The sequence below is a fragment of the Schistocerca cancellata genome, chromosome 6, assembly GCF_023864275.1.
Source record: "Schistocerca cancellata isolate TAMUIC-IGC-003103 chromosome 6, iqSchCanc2.1, whole genome shotgun sequence".
NCBI lineage: Eukaryota > Metazoa > Arthropoda > Insecta > Orthoptera > Acrididae > Schistocerca > Schistocerca cancellata.
Window position 1 is genome coordinate 3,790,721 of NC_064631.1, and position 12,076 is coordinate 3,802,796.

General features: G+C 54.8%; 13 non-coding genes across 13 annotated transcripts; all 13 read right to left on the reverse strand.

Moving 5' to 3' along the window:
* Positions 1-153: 153 nt before the first annotated feature.
* On the reverse strand, positions 154-272 carry LOC126089486 (5S ribosomal RNA). The gene has a single exon (XR_007520808.1). It is a non-coding gene; the product is annotated as a 5S ribosomal RNA (ribosomal RNA).
* An 854-nt stretch (positions 273-1,126) lies between these two features.
* LOC126090343 (5S ribosomal RNA) lies at positions 1,127-1,245 on the reverse strand. The gene has a single exon (XR_007521184.1). It is a non-coding gene; the product is annotated as a 5S ribosomal RNA (ribosomal RNA).
* Positions 1,246-2,083: 838 nt separating this feature from the next.
* LOC126090362 (5S ribosomal RNA) lies at positions 2,084-2,202 on the reverse strand. Its single transcript, XR_007521200.1, has one exon. It is a non-coding gene; the product is annotated as a 5S ribosomal RNA (ribosomal RNA).
* Positions 2,203-3,046: 844 nt separating this feature from the next.
* On the reverse strand, positions 3,047-3,165 carry LOC126090374 (5S ribosomal RNA). Its single transcript, XR_007521212.1, has one exon. It is a non-coding gene; the product is annotated as a 5S ribosomal RNA (ribosomal RNA).
* Positions 3,166-4,004: 839 nt separating this feature from the next.
* On the reverse strand, positions 4,005-4,123 carry LOC126090385 (5S ribosomal RNA). Its single transcript, XR_007521223.1, has one exon. It is a non-coding gene; the product is annotated as a 5S ribosomal RNA (ribosomal RNA).
* An 844-nt stretch (positions 4,124-4,967) lies between these two features.
* On the reverse strand, positions 4,968-5,086 carry LOC126090398 (5S ribosomal RNA). Its single transcript, XR_007521234.1, has one exon. It is a non-coding gene; the product is annotated as a 5S ribosomal RNA (ribosomal RNA).
* Positions 5,087-5,924: 838 nt separating this feature from the next.
* Positions 5,925-6,043, reverse strand: LOC126090410 (5S ribosomal RNA). The gene has a single exon (XR_007521245.1). It is a non-coding gene; the product is annotated as a 5S ribosomal RNA (ribosomal RNA).
* An 844-nt stretch (positions 6,044-6,887) lies between these two features.
* Positions 6,888-7,006, reverse strand: LOC126090422 (5S ribosomal RNA). The gene has a single exon (XR_007521256.1). It is a non-coding gene; the product is annotated as a 5S ribosomal RNA (ribosomal RNA).
* Positions 7,007-7,844: 838 nt separating this feature from the next.
* On the reverse strand, positions 7,845-7,963 carry LOC126088626 (5S ribosomal RNA). The gene has a single exon (XR_007519988.1). It is a non-coding gene; the product is annotated as a 5S ribosomal RNA (ribosomal RNA).
* An 845-nt stretch (positions 7,964-8,808) lies between these two features.
* On the reverse strand, positions 8,809-8,927 carry LOC126088638 (5S ribosomal RNA). The gene has a single exon (XR_007519999.1). It is a non-coding gene; the product is annotated as a 5S ribosomal RNA (ribosomal RNA).
* Positions 8,928-9,767: 840 nt separating this feature from the next.
* Positions 9,768-9,886, reverse strand: LOC126088650 (5S ribosomal RNA). Its single transcript, XR_007520010.1, has one exon. It is a non-coding gene; the product is annotated as a 5S ribosomal RNA (ribosomal RNA).
* Positions 9,887-10,724: 838 nt separating this feature from the next.
* LOC126088662 (5S ribosomal RNA) lies at positions 10,725-10,843 on the reverse strand. Its single transcript, XR_007520021.1, has one exon. It is a non-coding gene; the product is annotated as a 5S ribosomal RNA (ribosomal RNA).
* Positions 10,844-11,680: 837 nt separating this feature from the next.
* LOC126088673 (5S ribosomal RNA) lies at positions 11,681-11,799 on the reverse strand. Its single transcript, XR_007520032.1, has one exon. It is a non-coding gene; the product is annotated as a 5S ribosomal RNA (ribosomal RNA).
* Positions 11,800-12,076: the final 277 nt, after the last annotated feature.

A 12,076-nucleotide genomic window follows, 5' to 3' on the forward strand; every position in this document is an offset into this window, starting at 1 on the left:
AACTTGGTTAGCACATTCTCCCTCAAACTGAGTTAATTACTGCATTTTCGTACCATTACAGTAGTTTAAAAGGCTTAAGGAAGCATCTTTGTCACAACAGAAAGGTAGTTTGAAAATTGGGCTGGCGACATTACAAAAGAAAAACAGGAAGGGAGCCAGCAGCACCCGGGTTTTCCAGGCGGTCACCCATCCACGTACTAGCCGGGCCCGATGTTGCTTAACTTCGGTGATCGGACGAGAACCGGTGTATTCATCATGGTATGGCCGTTGGCGCTCATCTAATGTAGGAGCACGGCAGAATTCGCGTTCGGCTTTTCTCCCAACACACAAAATGTTAGTTTTCGGCCGCATTTGACGAAAGCGCTTCCTTCCGCAACCGCCAGTTCCTCGAGGACGGCGCGGGGAGGCGCGCCCGGCGTCCCAGCAGAGTGACGGCCGAATTGGCGGGCGCACCGCCGCGTGTGTTAGACGCACTGCTGCTCGTCGCACCCCCTGTCATTCGCTGGGCGCGTGCAGCCTTCGACACTAGCGGAGGACGCATCTTGTCCCTGGTGTTCAGCGGAGGGCCTGTGCGGGGTGTGGCAGTGTCGTGCTGGAGGGCCCACTGGTAGCGATGTGGGTTTCCTCGCCTCGCCACGCCTCGCCACGCCTCGCCTCACACCAGGTGTCTGCGTAGTTTGCAGTGCATTCGCACCATTCCTATCCCTGTCCCTGTCCCCGTCCCGACTTGTCCCGACTTTGCTCGACTGCCGCTCGCTGCCGCTCGGGTCGTGGTCCATATGACAGCGCAAGCACGACAAACGTCTGCGGGACGAGACGAGACGAGACGAGACGAGGCGACTAAGGAATAAATTCGTGGTTACAAATCAAATTTGGAACTCTACACTCCTACACAACAATAGGCGGTGACGTATTTCAGAAATCACCTGCCGATTCGTACTGTTTTGTCGTTTTCAAAGTCTTCTTGGCAAACTTGGTTAGCACATTCTCCCTCAAACTGAGTTAATTACTGCATTTTCGTACCATTACAGTAGTTTAAAAGGCTTAAGGAAGCATCTTTGTCACAACAGAAAGGTAGTTTGAAAATTGGGCTGGCGACATTACAAAAAAAAAAAAACAGGAAGGGAGCCAACAGCACCCGGGTTTCCCAGGCGGTCACCCATCCAAGTACTAGCCGGGCCCGATGATGCTTAACTTCGGTGATCGGACGAGAACCGGTGTATTCATCATGGTATGGCCGTTGGCGCTCATCTAATGTAGGAGCACGGCAGAATTCGCGTTCGGCTTTTCTCCCAACACACAAAATGTTAGTTTTCGGCCGCATTTGACGAAAGCGCTTCCTTCCGCAACCGCCAGTTCCTCGAGGACGGCGCGGGGAGGCGCGCCCGGCGTCCCAGCAGAGTGACGGCCGAATTGGCGGGCGCACCGCCGCGTGTGTGAGACGCACTGCTGCTCGTTGCACCCCCTGTCATTCGCTGGGTGCGTGCGGCCTTCGACACTAGCGGAGGACGAATCTTGTCCCTGGTGTTCAGCGGAGGGCCTGTGCGGGGTGTGGCAGTGTCGTGCTGGAGGGCCCACTGGTACGATGTGGGCTTCCTCGCCTCGCCTCGCCTCGCCTCACACCAGGTGTCTGCGTAGTTTGCAGTGCATTCGCACCATTCCTATCCCTGTCCCTGACCCCGTCCCGACTTGTCCCGACTTTGCTCGACTGCCGCTCGCTGCCGCTCGGGTCGTGGTCCATATGACAGCGCAAGCACGACAAACGTCTGCGGGACGAGACGAGACGAGACGAGACGACTAAGGAATAAGTTCGTGGTTACAAATCAAATTTGGAACTCAACACACCTACACAACAATAGGCGGTGACGTATTTCAGAAATCACCTGCCGATTCGTAGTGTTTTGTCGTTTTCAAAGTCTTCTTGGCAAACTTGGTTAGCACATTCTCCCTCAAACTGAGTTAATTACTGCATTTTCGTACCATTACAGTAGTTTAAAAGGCTTAAGGAAGCATCTTTGTCACAACAGAAAGGTAGTTTGAAAATTGGGCTGGCGACATTACAAAAAAAAAAAAACAGGAAGGGAGCCAACAGCACCCGGGTTTCCCAGGCGGTCACCCATCCAAGTACTAGCCGGGCCCGATGATGCTTAACTTCGGTGATCGGACGAGAACCGGTGTATTCATCATGGTATGGCCGTTGGCGCTCATCTAATGTAGGAGCACGGCAGAATTCGCGTTCGGCTTTTCTCCCAACACACAAAATGTTAGTTTTCGGCCGCATTTGACGAAAGCGCTTCCTTCCGCAACCGCCAGTTCCTCGAGGACGGCGCGGGGAGGCGCGCCCGGCGTCCCAGCAGAGTGACGGCCGAATTGGCGGGCGCACCGCCGCGTGTGTGAGACGCACTGCTGCTCGTTGCACCCCCTGTCATTCGCTGGGTGCGTGCGGCCTTCGACACTAGCGGAGGACGAATCTTGTCCCTGGTGTTCAGCGGAGGGCCTGTGCGGGGTGTGGCAGTGTCGTGCTGGAGGGCCCACTGGTACGATGTGGGCTTCCTCGCCTCGCCTCGCCTCGCCTCACACCAGGTGTCTGCGTAGTTTGCAGTGCATTCGCACCATTCCTATCCCTGTCCCTGACCCCGTCCCGACTTGTCCCGACTTTGCTCGACTGCCGCTCGCTGCCGCTCGGGTCGTGGTCCATATGACAGCGCAAGCACGACAAACGTCTGCGGGACGAGACGAGACGAGACGAGACGAGGCGACTAAGGAATAAATTCGTGGTTACAAATCAAATTTGGAACTCTACACTCCTACACAACAATAGGCGGTGACGTATTTCAGAAATCACCTGCCGATTCGTACTGTTTTGTCGTTTTCAAAGTCTTCTTGGCAAACTTGGTTAGCACATTCTCCCTCAAACTGAGTTAATTACTGCATTTTCGTACCATTACAGTAGTTTAAAAGGCTTAAGGAAGCATCTTTGTCACAACAGAAAGGTAGTTTGAAAATTTTGCTGGCGACATTACAAAAAAAAAAAAAACAGGAAGGGAGCCAACAGCACCCGGGTTTCCCAGGCGGTCACCCATCCAAGTACTAGCCGGGCCCGATGATGCTTAACTTCGGTGATCGGACGAGAACCGGTGTATTCATCATGGTATGGCCGTTGGCGCTCATCTAATGTAGGAGCACGGCAGAATTCGCGTTCGGCTTTTCTCCCAACACACAAAATGTTAGTTTTCGGCCGCATTTGACGAAAGCGCTTCCTTCCGCAACCGCCAGTTCCTCGAGGACGGCGCGGGGAGGCGCGCCCGGCGTCCCAGCAGAGTGACGGCCGAATTGGCGGGCGCACCGCCGCGTGTGTGAGACGCACTGCTGCTCGTTGCACCCCCTGTCATTCGCTGGGTGCGTGCGGCCTTCGACACTAGCGGAGGACGAATCTTGTCCCTGGTGTTCAGCGGAGGGCCTGTGCGGGGTGTGGCAGTGTCGTGCTGGAGGGCCCACTGGTACGATGTGGGCTTCCTCGCCTCGCCTCGCCTCGCCTCACACCAGGTGTCTGCGTAGTTTGCAGTGCATTCGCACCATTCCTATCCCTGTCCCTGACCCCGTCCCGACTTGTCCCGACTTTGCTCGACTGCCGCTCGCTGCCGCTCGGGTCGTGGTCCATATGACAGCGCAAGCACGACAAACGTCTGCGGGACGAGACGAGACGAGACGAGACGACTAAGGAATAAGTTCGTGGTTACAAATCAAATTTGGAACTCAACACACCTACACAACAATAGGCGGTGACGTATTTCAGAAATCACCTGCCGATTCGTAGTGTTTTGTCGTTTTCAAAGTCTTCTTGGCAAACTTGGTTAGCACATTCTCCCTCAAACTGAGTTAATTACTGCATTTTCGTACCATTACAGTAGTTTAAAAGGCTTAAGGAAGCATCTTTGTCACAACAGAAAGGTAGTTTGAAAATTGGGCTGGCGACATTACAAAAAAAAAAAAAACAGGAAGGGAGCCAACAGCACCCGGGTTTCCCAGGCGGTCACCCATCCAAGTACTAGCCGGGCCCGATGATGCTTAACTTCGGTGATCGGACGAGAACCGGTGTATTCATCATGGTATGGCCGTTGGCGCTCATCTAATGTAGGAGCACGGCAGAATTCGCGTTCGGCTTTTCTCCCAACACACAAAATGTTAGTTTTCGGCCGCATTTGACGAAAGCGCTTCCTTCCGCAACCGCCAGTTCCTCGAGGACGGCGCGGGGAGGCGCGCCCGGCGTCCCAGCAGAGTGACGGCCGAATTGGCGGGCGCACCGCCGCGTGTGTGAGACGCACTGCTGCTCGTTGCACCCCCTGTCATTCGCTGGGTGCGTGCGGCCTTCGACACTAGCGGAGGACGAATCTTGTCCCTGGTGTTCAGCGGAGGGCCTGTGCGGGGTGTGGCAGTGTCGTGCTGGAGGGCCCACTGGTACGATGTGGGCTTCCTCGCCTCGCCTCGCCTCGCCTCACACCAGGTGTCTGCGTAGTTTGCAGTGCATTCGCACCATTCCTATCCCTGTCCCTGACCCCGTCCCGACTTGTCCCGACTTTGCTCGACTGCCGCTCGCTGCCGCTCGGGTCGTGGTCCATATGACAGCGCAAGCACGACAAACGTCTGCGGGACGAGACGAGACGAGACGAGACGAGGCGACTAAGGAATAAATTCGTGGTTACAAATCAAATTTGGAACTCTACACTCCTACACAACAATAGGCGGTGACGTATTTCAGAAATCACCTGCCGATTCGTACTGTTTTGTCGTTTTCAAAGTCTTCTTGGCAAACTTGGTTAGCACATTCTCCCTCAAACTGAGTTAATTACTGCATTTTCGTACCATTACAGTAGTTTAAAAGGCTTAAGGAAGCATCTTTGTCACAACAGAAAGGTAGTTTGAAAATTTTGCTGGCGACATTACAAAAAAAAAAAAAACAGGAAGGGAGCCAACAGCACCCGGGTTTCCCAGGCGGTCACCCATCCAAGTACTAGCCGGGCCCGATGATGCTTAACTTCGGTGATCGGACGAGAACCGGTGTATTCATCATGGTATGGCCGTTGGCGCTCATCTAATGTAGGAGCACGGCAGAATTCGCGTTCGGCTTTTCTCCCAACACACAAAATGTTAGTTTTCGGCCGCATTTGACGAAAGCGCTTCCTTCCGCAACCGCCAGTTCCTCGAGGACGGCGCGGGGAGGCGCGCCCGGCGTCCCAGCAGAGTGACGGCCGAATTGGCGGGCGCACCGCCGCGTGTGTGAGACGCACTGCTGCTCGTTGCACCCCCTGTCATTCGCTGGGTGCGTGCGGCCTTCGACACTAGCGGAGGACGAATCTTGTCCCTGGTGTTCAGCGGAGGACCTGTGCGGGGTGTGGCAGTGTCGTGCTGGAGGGCCCACTGGTACGATGTGGGCTTCCTCGCCTCGCCTCGCCTCGCCTCACACCAGGTGTCTGCGTAGTTTGCAGTGCATTCGCACCATTCCTATCCCTGTCCCTGACCCCGTCCCGACTTGTCCCGACTTTGCTCGACTGCCGCTCGCTGCCGCTCGGGTCGTGGTCCATATGACAGCGCAAGCACGACAAACGTCTGCGGGACGAGACGAGACGAGACGAGACGACTAAGGAATAAGTTCGTGGTTACAAATCAAATTTGGAACTCAACACACCTACACAACAATAGGCGGTGACGTATTTCAGAAATCACCTGCCGATTCGTAGTGTTTTGTCGTTTTCAAAGTCTTCTTGGCAAACTTGGTTAGCACATTCTCCCTCAAACTGAGTTAATTACTGCATTTTCGTACCATTACAGTAGTTTAAAAGGCTTAAGGAAGCATCTTTGTCACAACAGAAAGGTAGTTTGAAAATTGGGCTGGCGACATTACAAAAAAAAAAAAACAGGAAGGGAGCCAACAGCACCCGGGTTTCCCAGGCGGTCACCCATCCAAGTACTAGCCGGGCCCGATGATGCTTAACTTCGGTGATCGGACGAGAACCGGTGTATTCATCATGGTATGGCCGTTGGCGCTCATCTAATGTAGGAGCACGGCAGAATTCGCGTTCGGCTTTTCTCCCAACACACAAAATGTTAGTTTTCGGCCGCATTTGACGAAAGCGCTTCCTTCCGCAACCGCCAGTTCCTCGAGGACGGCGCGGGGAGGCGCGCCCGGCGTCCCAGCAGAGTGACGGCCGAATTGGCGGGCGCACCGCCGCGTGTGTGAGACGCACTGCTGCTCGTTGCACCCCCTGTCATTCGCTGGGTGCGTGCGGCCTTCGACACTAGCGGAGGACGAATCTTGTCCCTGGTGTTCAGCGGAGGGCCTGTGCGGGGTGTGGCAGTGTCGTGCTGGAGGGCCCACTGGTACGATGTGGGCTTCCTCGCCTCGCCTCGCCTCGCCTCACACCAGGTGTCTGCGTAGTTTGCAGTGCATTCGCACCATTCCTATCCCTGTCCCTGACCCCGTCCCGACTTGTCCCGACTTTGCTCGACTGCCGCTCGCTGCCGCTCGGGTCGTGGTCCATATGACAGCGCAAGCACGACAAACGTCTGCGGGACGAGACGAGACGAGACGAGACGAGGCGACTAAGGAATAAATTCGTGGTTACAAATCAAATTTGGAACTCTACACTCCTACACAACAATAGGCGGTGACGTATTTCAGAAATCACCTGCCGATTCGTACTGTTTTGTCGTTTTCAAAGTCTTCTTGGCAAACTTGGTTAGCACATTCTCCCTCAAACTGAGTTAATTACTGCATTTTCGTACCATTACAGTAGTTTAAAAGGCTTAAGGAAGCATCTTTGTCACAACAGAAAGGTAGTTTGAAAATTTTGCTGGCGACATTACAAAAAAAAAAAAAACAGGAAGGGAGCCAACAGCACCCGGGTTTCCCAGGCGGTCACCCATCCAAGTACTAGCCGGGCCCGATGATGCTTAACTTCGGTGATCGGACGAGAACCGGTGTATTCATCATGGTATGGCCGTTGGCGCTCATCTAATGTAGGAGCACGGCAGAATTCGCGTTCGGCTTTTCTCCCAACACACAAAATGTTAGTTTTCGGCCGCATTTGACGAAAGCGCTTCCTTCCGCAACCGCCAGTTCCTCGAGGACGGCGCGGGGAGGCGCGCCCGGCGTCCCAGCAGAGTGACGGCCGAATTGGCGGGCGCACCGCCGCGTGTGTGAGACGCACTGCTGCTCGTTGCACCCCCTGTCATTCGCTGGGTGCGTGCGGCCTTCGACACTAGCGGAGGACGAATCTTGTCCCTGGTGTTCAGCGGAGGACCTGTGCGGGGTGTGGCAGTGTCGTGCTGGAGGGCCCACTGGTACGATGTGGGCTTCCTCGCCTCGCCTCGCCTCGCCTCACACCAGGTGTCTGCGTAGTTTGCAGTGCATTCGCACCATTCCTATCCCTGTCCCTGACCCCGTCCCGACTTGTCCCGACTTTGCTCGACTGCCGCTCGCTGCCGCTCGGGTCGTGGTCCATATGACAGCGCAAGCACGACAAACGTCTGCGGGACGAGACGAGACGAGACGAGACGACTAAGGAATAAGTTCGTGGTTACAAATCAAATTTGGAACTCAACACACCTACACAACAATAGGCGGTGACGTATTTCAGAAATCACCTGCCGATTCGTAGTGTTTTGTCGTTTTCAAAGTCTTCTTGGCAAACTTGGTTAGCACATTCTCCCTCAAACTGAGTTAATTACTGCATTTTCGTACCATTACAGTAGTTTAAAAGGCTTAAGGAAGCATCTTTGTCACAACAGAAAGGTAGTTTGAAAATTGGGCTGGCGACATTACAAAAAAAAAAAAACAGGAAGGGAGCCAACAGCACCCGGGTTTCCCAGGCGGTCACCCATCCAAGTACTAGCCGGGCCCGATGATGCTTAACTTCGGTGATCGGACGAGAACCGGTGTATTCATCATGGTATGGCCGTTGGCGCTCATCTAATGTAGGAGCACGGCAGAATTCGCGTTCGGCTTTTCTCCCAACACACAAAATGTTAGTTTTCGGCCGCATTTGACGAAAGCGCTTCCTTCCGCAACCGCCAGTTCCTCGAGGACGGCGCGGGGAGGCGTGCCCGGCGTCCCAGCAGAGTGACGGCCGAATTGGCGGGCGCACCGCCGCGTGTGTGAGACGCACTGCTGCTCGTTGCACCCCCTGTCATTCGCTGGGTGCGTGCGGCCTTCGACACTAGCGGAGGACGAATCTTGTCCCTGGTGTTCAGCGGTGGGCCTGTGCGGGGTGTGGCAGTGTCGTGCTGGAGGGCCCACTGGTACGATGTGGGCTTCCTCGCCTCGCCTCGCCTCGCCTCACACCAGGTGTCTGCGTAGTTTGCAGTGCATTCGCACCATTCCTATCCCTGTCCCTGACCCCGTCCCGACTTGTCCCGACTTTGCTCGACTGCCGCTCGCTGCCGCTCGGGTCGTGGTCCATATGACAGCGCAAGCACGACAAACGTCTGCGGGACGAGACGAGACGAGACGAGACGAGGCGACTAAGGAATAAATTCGTGGTTACAAATCAAATTTGGAACTCTACACTCCTACACAACAATAGGCGGTGACGTATTTCAGAAATCACCTGCCGATTCGTACTGTTTTGTCGTTTTCAAAGTCTTCTTGGCAAACTTGGTTAGCACATTCTCCCTCAAACTGAGTTAATTACTGCATTTTCGTACCATTACAGTAGTTTAAAAGGCTTAAGGAAGCATCTTTGTCACAACAGAAAGGTAGTTTGAAAATTGGGCTGGCGACATTACAAAAAAAAAAAAAAACAGGAAGGGAGCCAACAGCACCCGGGTTTCCCAGGCGGTCACCCATCCAAGTACTAGCCGGGCCCGATGATGCTTAACTTCGGTGATCGGACGAGAACCGGTGTATTCATCATGGTATGGCCGTTGGCGCTCATCTAATGTAGGAGCACGGCAGAATTCGCGTTCGGCTTTTCTCCCAACACACAAAATGTTAGTTTTCGGCCGCATTTGACGAAAGCGCTTCCTTCCGCAACCGCCAGTTCCTCGAGGACGGCGCGGGGAGGCGCGCCCGGCGTCCCAGCAGAGTGACGGCCGAATTGGCGGGCGCACCGCCGCGTGTGTGAGACGCACTGCTGCTCGTTGCACCCCCTGTCATTCGCTGGGTGCGTGCGGCCTTCGACACTAGCGGAGGACGAATCTTGTCCCTGGTGTTCAGCGGAGGGCCTGTGCGGGGTGTGGCAGTGTCGTGCTGGAGGGCCCACTGGTACGATGTGGGCTTCCTCGCCTCGCCTCGCCTCGCCTCACACCAGGTGTCTGCGTAGTTTGCAGTGCATTCGCACCATTCCTATCCCTGTCCCTGACCCCGTCCCGACTTGTCCCGACTTTGCTCGACTGCCGCTCGCTGCCGCTCGGGTCGTGGTCCATATGACAGCGCAAGCACGACAAACGTCTGCGGGACGAGACGAGACGAGACGAGACGACTAAGGAATAAGTTCGTGGTTACAAATCATATTTGGAACTCAACACTCCTACACAACAATAGGCGGTGACGTATTTCAGAAATCACCTGCCGATTCGTAGTGTTTTGTCGTTTTCAAAGTCTTCTTGGCAAACTTGGTTAGCACATTCTCCCTCAAACTGAGTTAATTACTGCATTTTCGTACCATTACAGTAGTTTAAAAGGCTTAAGGAAGCATCTTTGTCACAACAGAAAGGTAGTTTGAAAATTGGGCTGGCGACATTACAAAAAAAAAAAAAAACAGGAAGGGAGCCAACAGCACCCGGGTTTCCCAGGCGGTCACCCATCCAAGTACTAGCCGGGCCCGATGATGCTTAACTTCGGTGATCGGACGAGAACCGGTGTATTCATCATGGTATGGCCGTTGGCGCTCATCTAATGTAGGAGCACGGCAGAATTCGCGTTCGGCTTTTCTCCCAACACACAAAATGTTAGTTTTCGGCCGCATTTGACGAAAGCGCTTCCTTCCGCAACCGCCAGTTCCTCGAGGACGGCGCGGGGAGGCGCGCCCGGCGTCCCAGCAGAGTGACGGCCGAATTGGCGGGCGCACCGCCGCGTGTGTGAGACGCACTGCTGCTCGTTGCACCCCCTGTCATTCGCTGGGTGCGTGCGGCCTTCGACACTAGCGGAGGACGAATCTTGTCCCTGGTGTTCAGCGGAGGGCCTGTGCGGGGTGTGGCAGTGTCGTGCTGGAGGGCCCACTGGTACGATGTGGGCTTCCTCGCCTCGCCTCGCCTCGCCTCACACCAGGTGTCTGCGTAGTTTGCAGTGCATTCGCACCATTCCTATCCCTGTCCCTGACCCCGTCCCGACTTGTCCCGACTTTGCCCGACTGCCGCTCGCTGCCGCTCGGGTCGTGGTCCATATGACAGCGCAAGCACGACAAACGTCTGCGGGACGAGACGAGACGAGACGAGACGACTAAGGAATAAGTTCGTGGTTACAAATCAAATTTGGAACTCAACACACCTACACAACAATAGGCGGTGACGTATTTCAGAAATCACCTGCCGATTCGTAGTGTTTTGTCGTTTTCAAAGTCTTCTTGGCAAACTTGGTTAGCACATTCTCCCTCAAACTGAGTTAATTACTGCATTTTCGTACCATTACAGTAGTTTAAAAGGCTTAAGGAAGCATCTTTGTCACAACAGAAAGGTAGTTTGAAAATTGGGCTGGCGACATTACAAAAAAAAAAAAACAGGAAGGGAGCCAACAGCACCCGGGTTTCCCAGGCGGTCACCCATCCAAGTACTAGCCGGGCCCGATGATGCTTAACTTCGGTGATCGGACGAGAACCGGTGTATTCATCATGGTATGGCCGTTGGCGCTCATCTAATGTAGGAGCACGGCAGAATTCGCGTTCGGCTTTTCTCCCAACACACAAAATGTTAGTTTTCGGCCGCATTTGACGAAAGCGCTTCCTTCCGCAACCGCCAGTTCCTCGAGGACGGCGCGGGGAGGCGCGCCCGGCGTCCCAGCAGAGTGACGGCCGAATTGGCGGCGCACCGCCGCGTGTGTGAGACGCACTGCTGCTCGTTGCACCCCCTGTCATTCGCTGGGTGCGTGCGGCCTTCGACACTAGCGGAGGACGAATCTTGTCCCTGGTGTTCAGCGGAGGGCCTGTGCGGGGTGTGGCAGTGTCGTGCTGGAGGGCCCACTGGTACGATGTGGGCTTCCTCGCCTCGCCTCGCCTCGCCTCACACCAGGTGTCTGCGTAGTTTGCAGTGCATTCGCACCATTCCTATCCCTGTCCCTGACCCCGTCCCGACTTGTCCCGACTTTGCTCGACTGCCGCTCGCTGCCGCTCGGGTCGTGGTCCATATGACAGCGCAAGCACGACAAACGTCTGCGGGACGAGACGAGACGAGACGAGACGACTAAGGAATAAGTTCGTGGTTACAAATCAAATTTGGAACTCAACACACCTACACAACAATAGGCGGTGACGTATTTCAGAAATCACCTGCCGATTCGTAGTGTTTTGTCGTTTTCAAAGTCTTCTTGGCAAACTTGGTTAGCACATTCTCCCTCAAACTGAGTTAATTACTGCATTTTCGTACCATTACAGTAGTTTAAAAGGCTTAAGGAAGCATCTTTGTCACAACAGAAAGGTAGTTTGAAAATTGGGCTGGCGACATTACAAAAAAAAAAAAACAGGAAGGGAGCCAACAGCACCCGGGTTTCCCAGGCGGTCACCCATCCAAGTACTAGCCGGGCCCGATGATGCTTAACTTCGGTGATCGGACGAGAACCGGTGTATTCATCATGGTATGGCCGTTGGCGCTCATCTAATGTAGGAGCACGGCAGAATTCGCGTTCGGCTTTTCTCCCAACACACAAAATGTTAGTTTTCGGCCGCATTTGACGAAAGCGCTTCCTTCCGCAACCGCCAGTTCCTCGAGGACGGCGCGGGGAGGCGCGCCCGGCGTCCCAGCAGAGTGACGGCCGAATTGGCGGGCGCACCGCCGCGTGTGTGAGACGCACTGCTGCTCGTTGCACCCCCTGTCATTCGCTGGGTGCGTGCGGCCTTCGACACTAGCGGAGGACGAATCTTGTCCC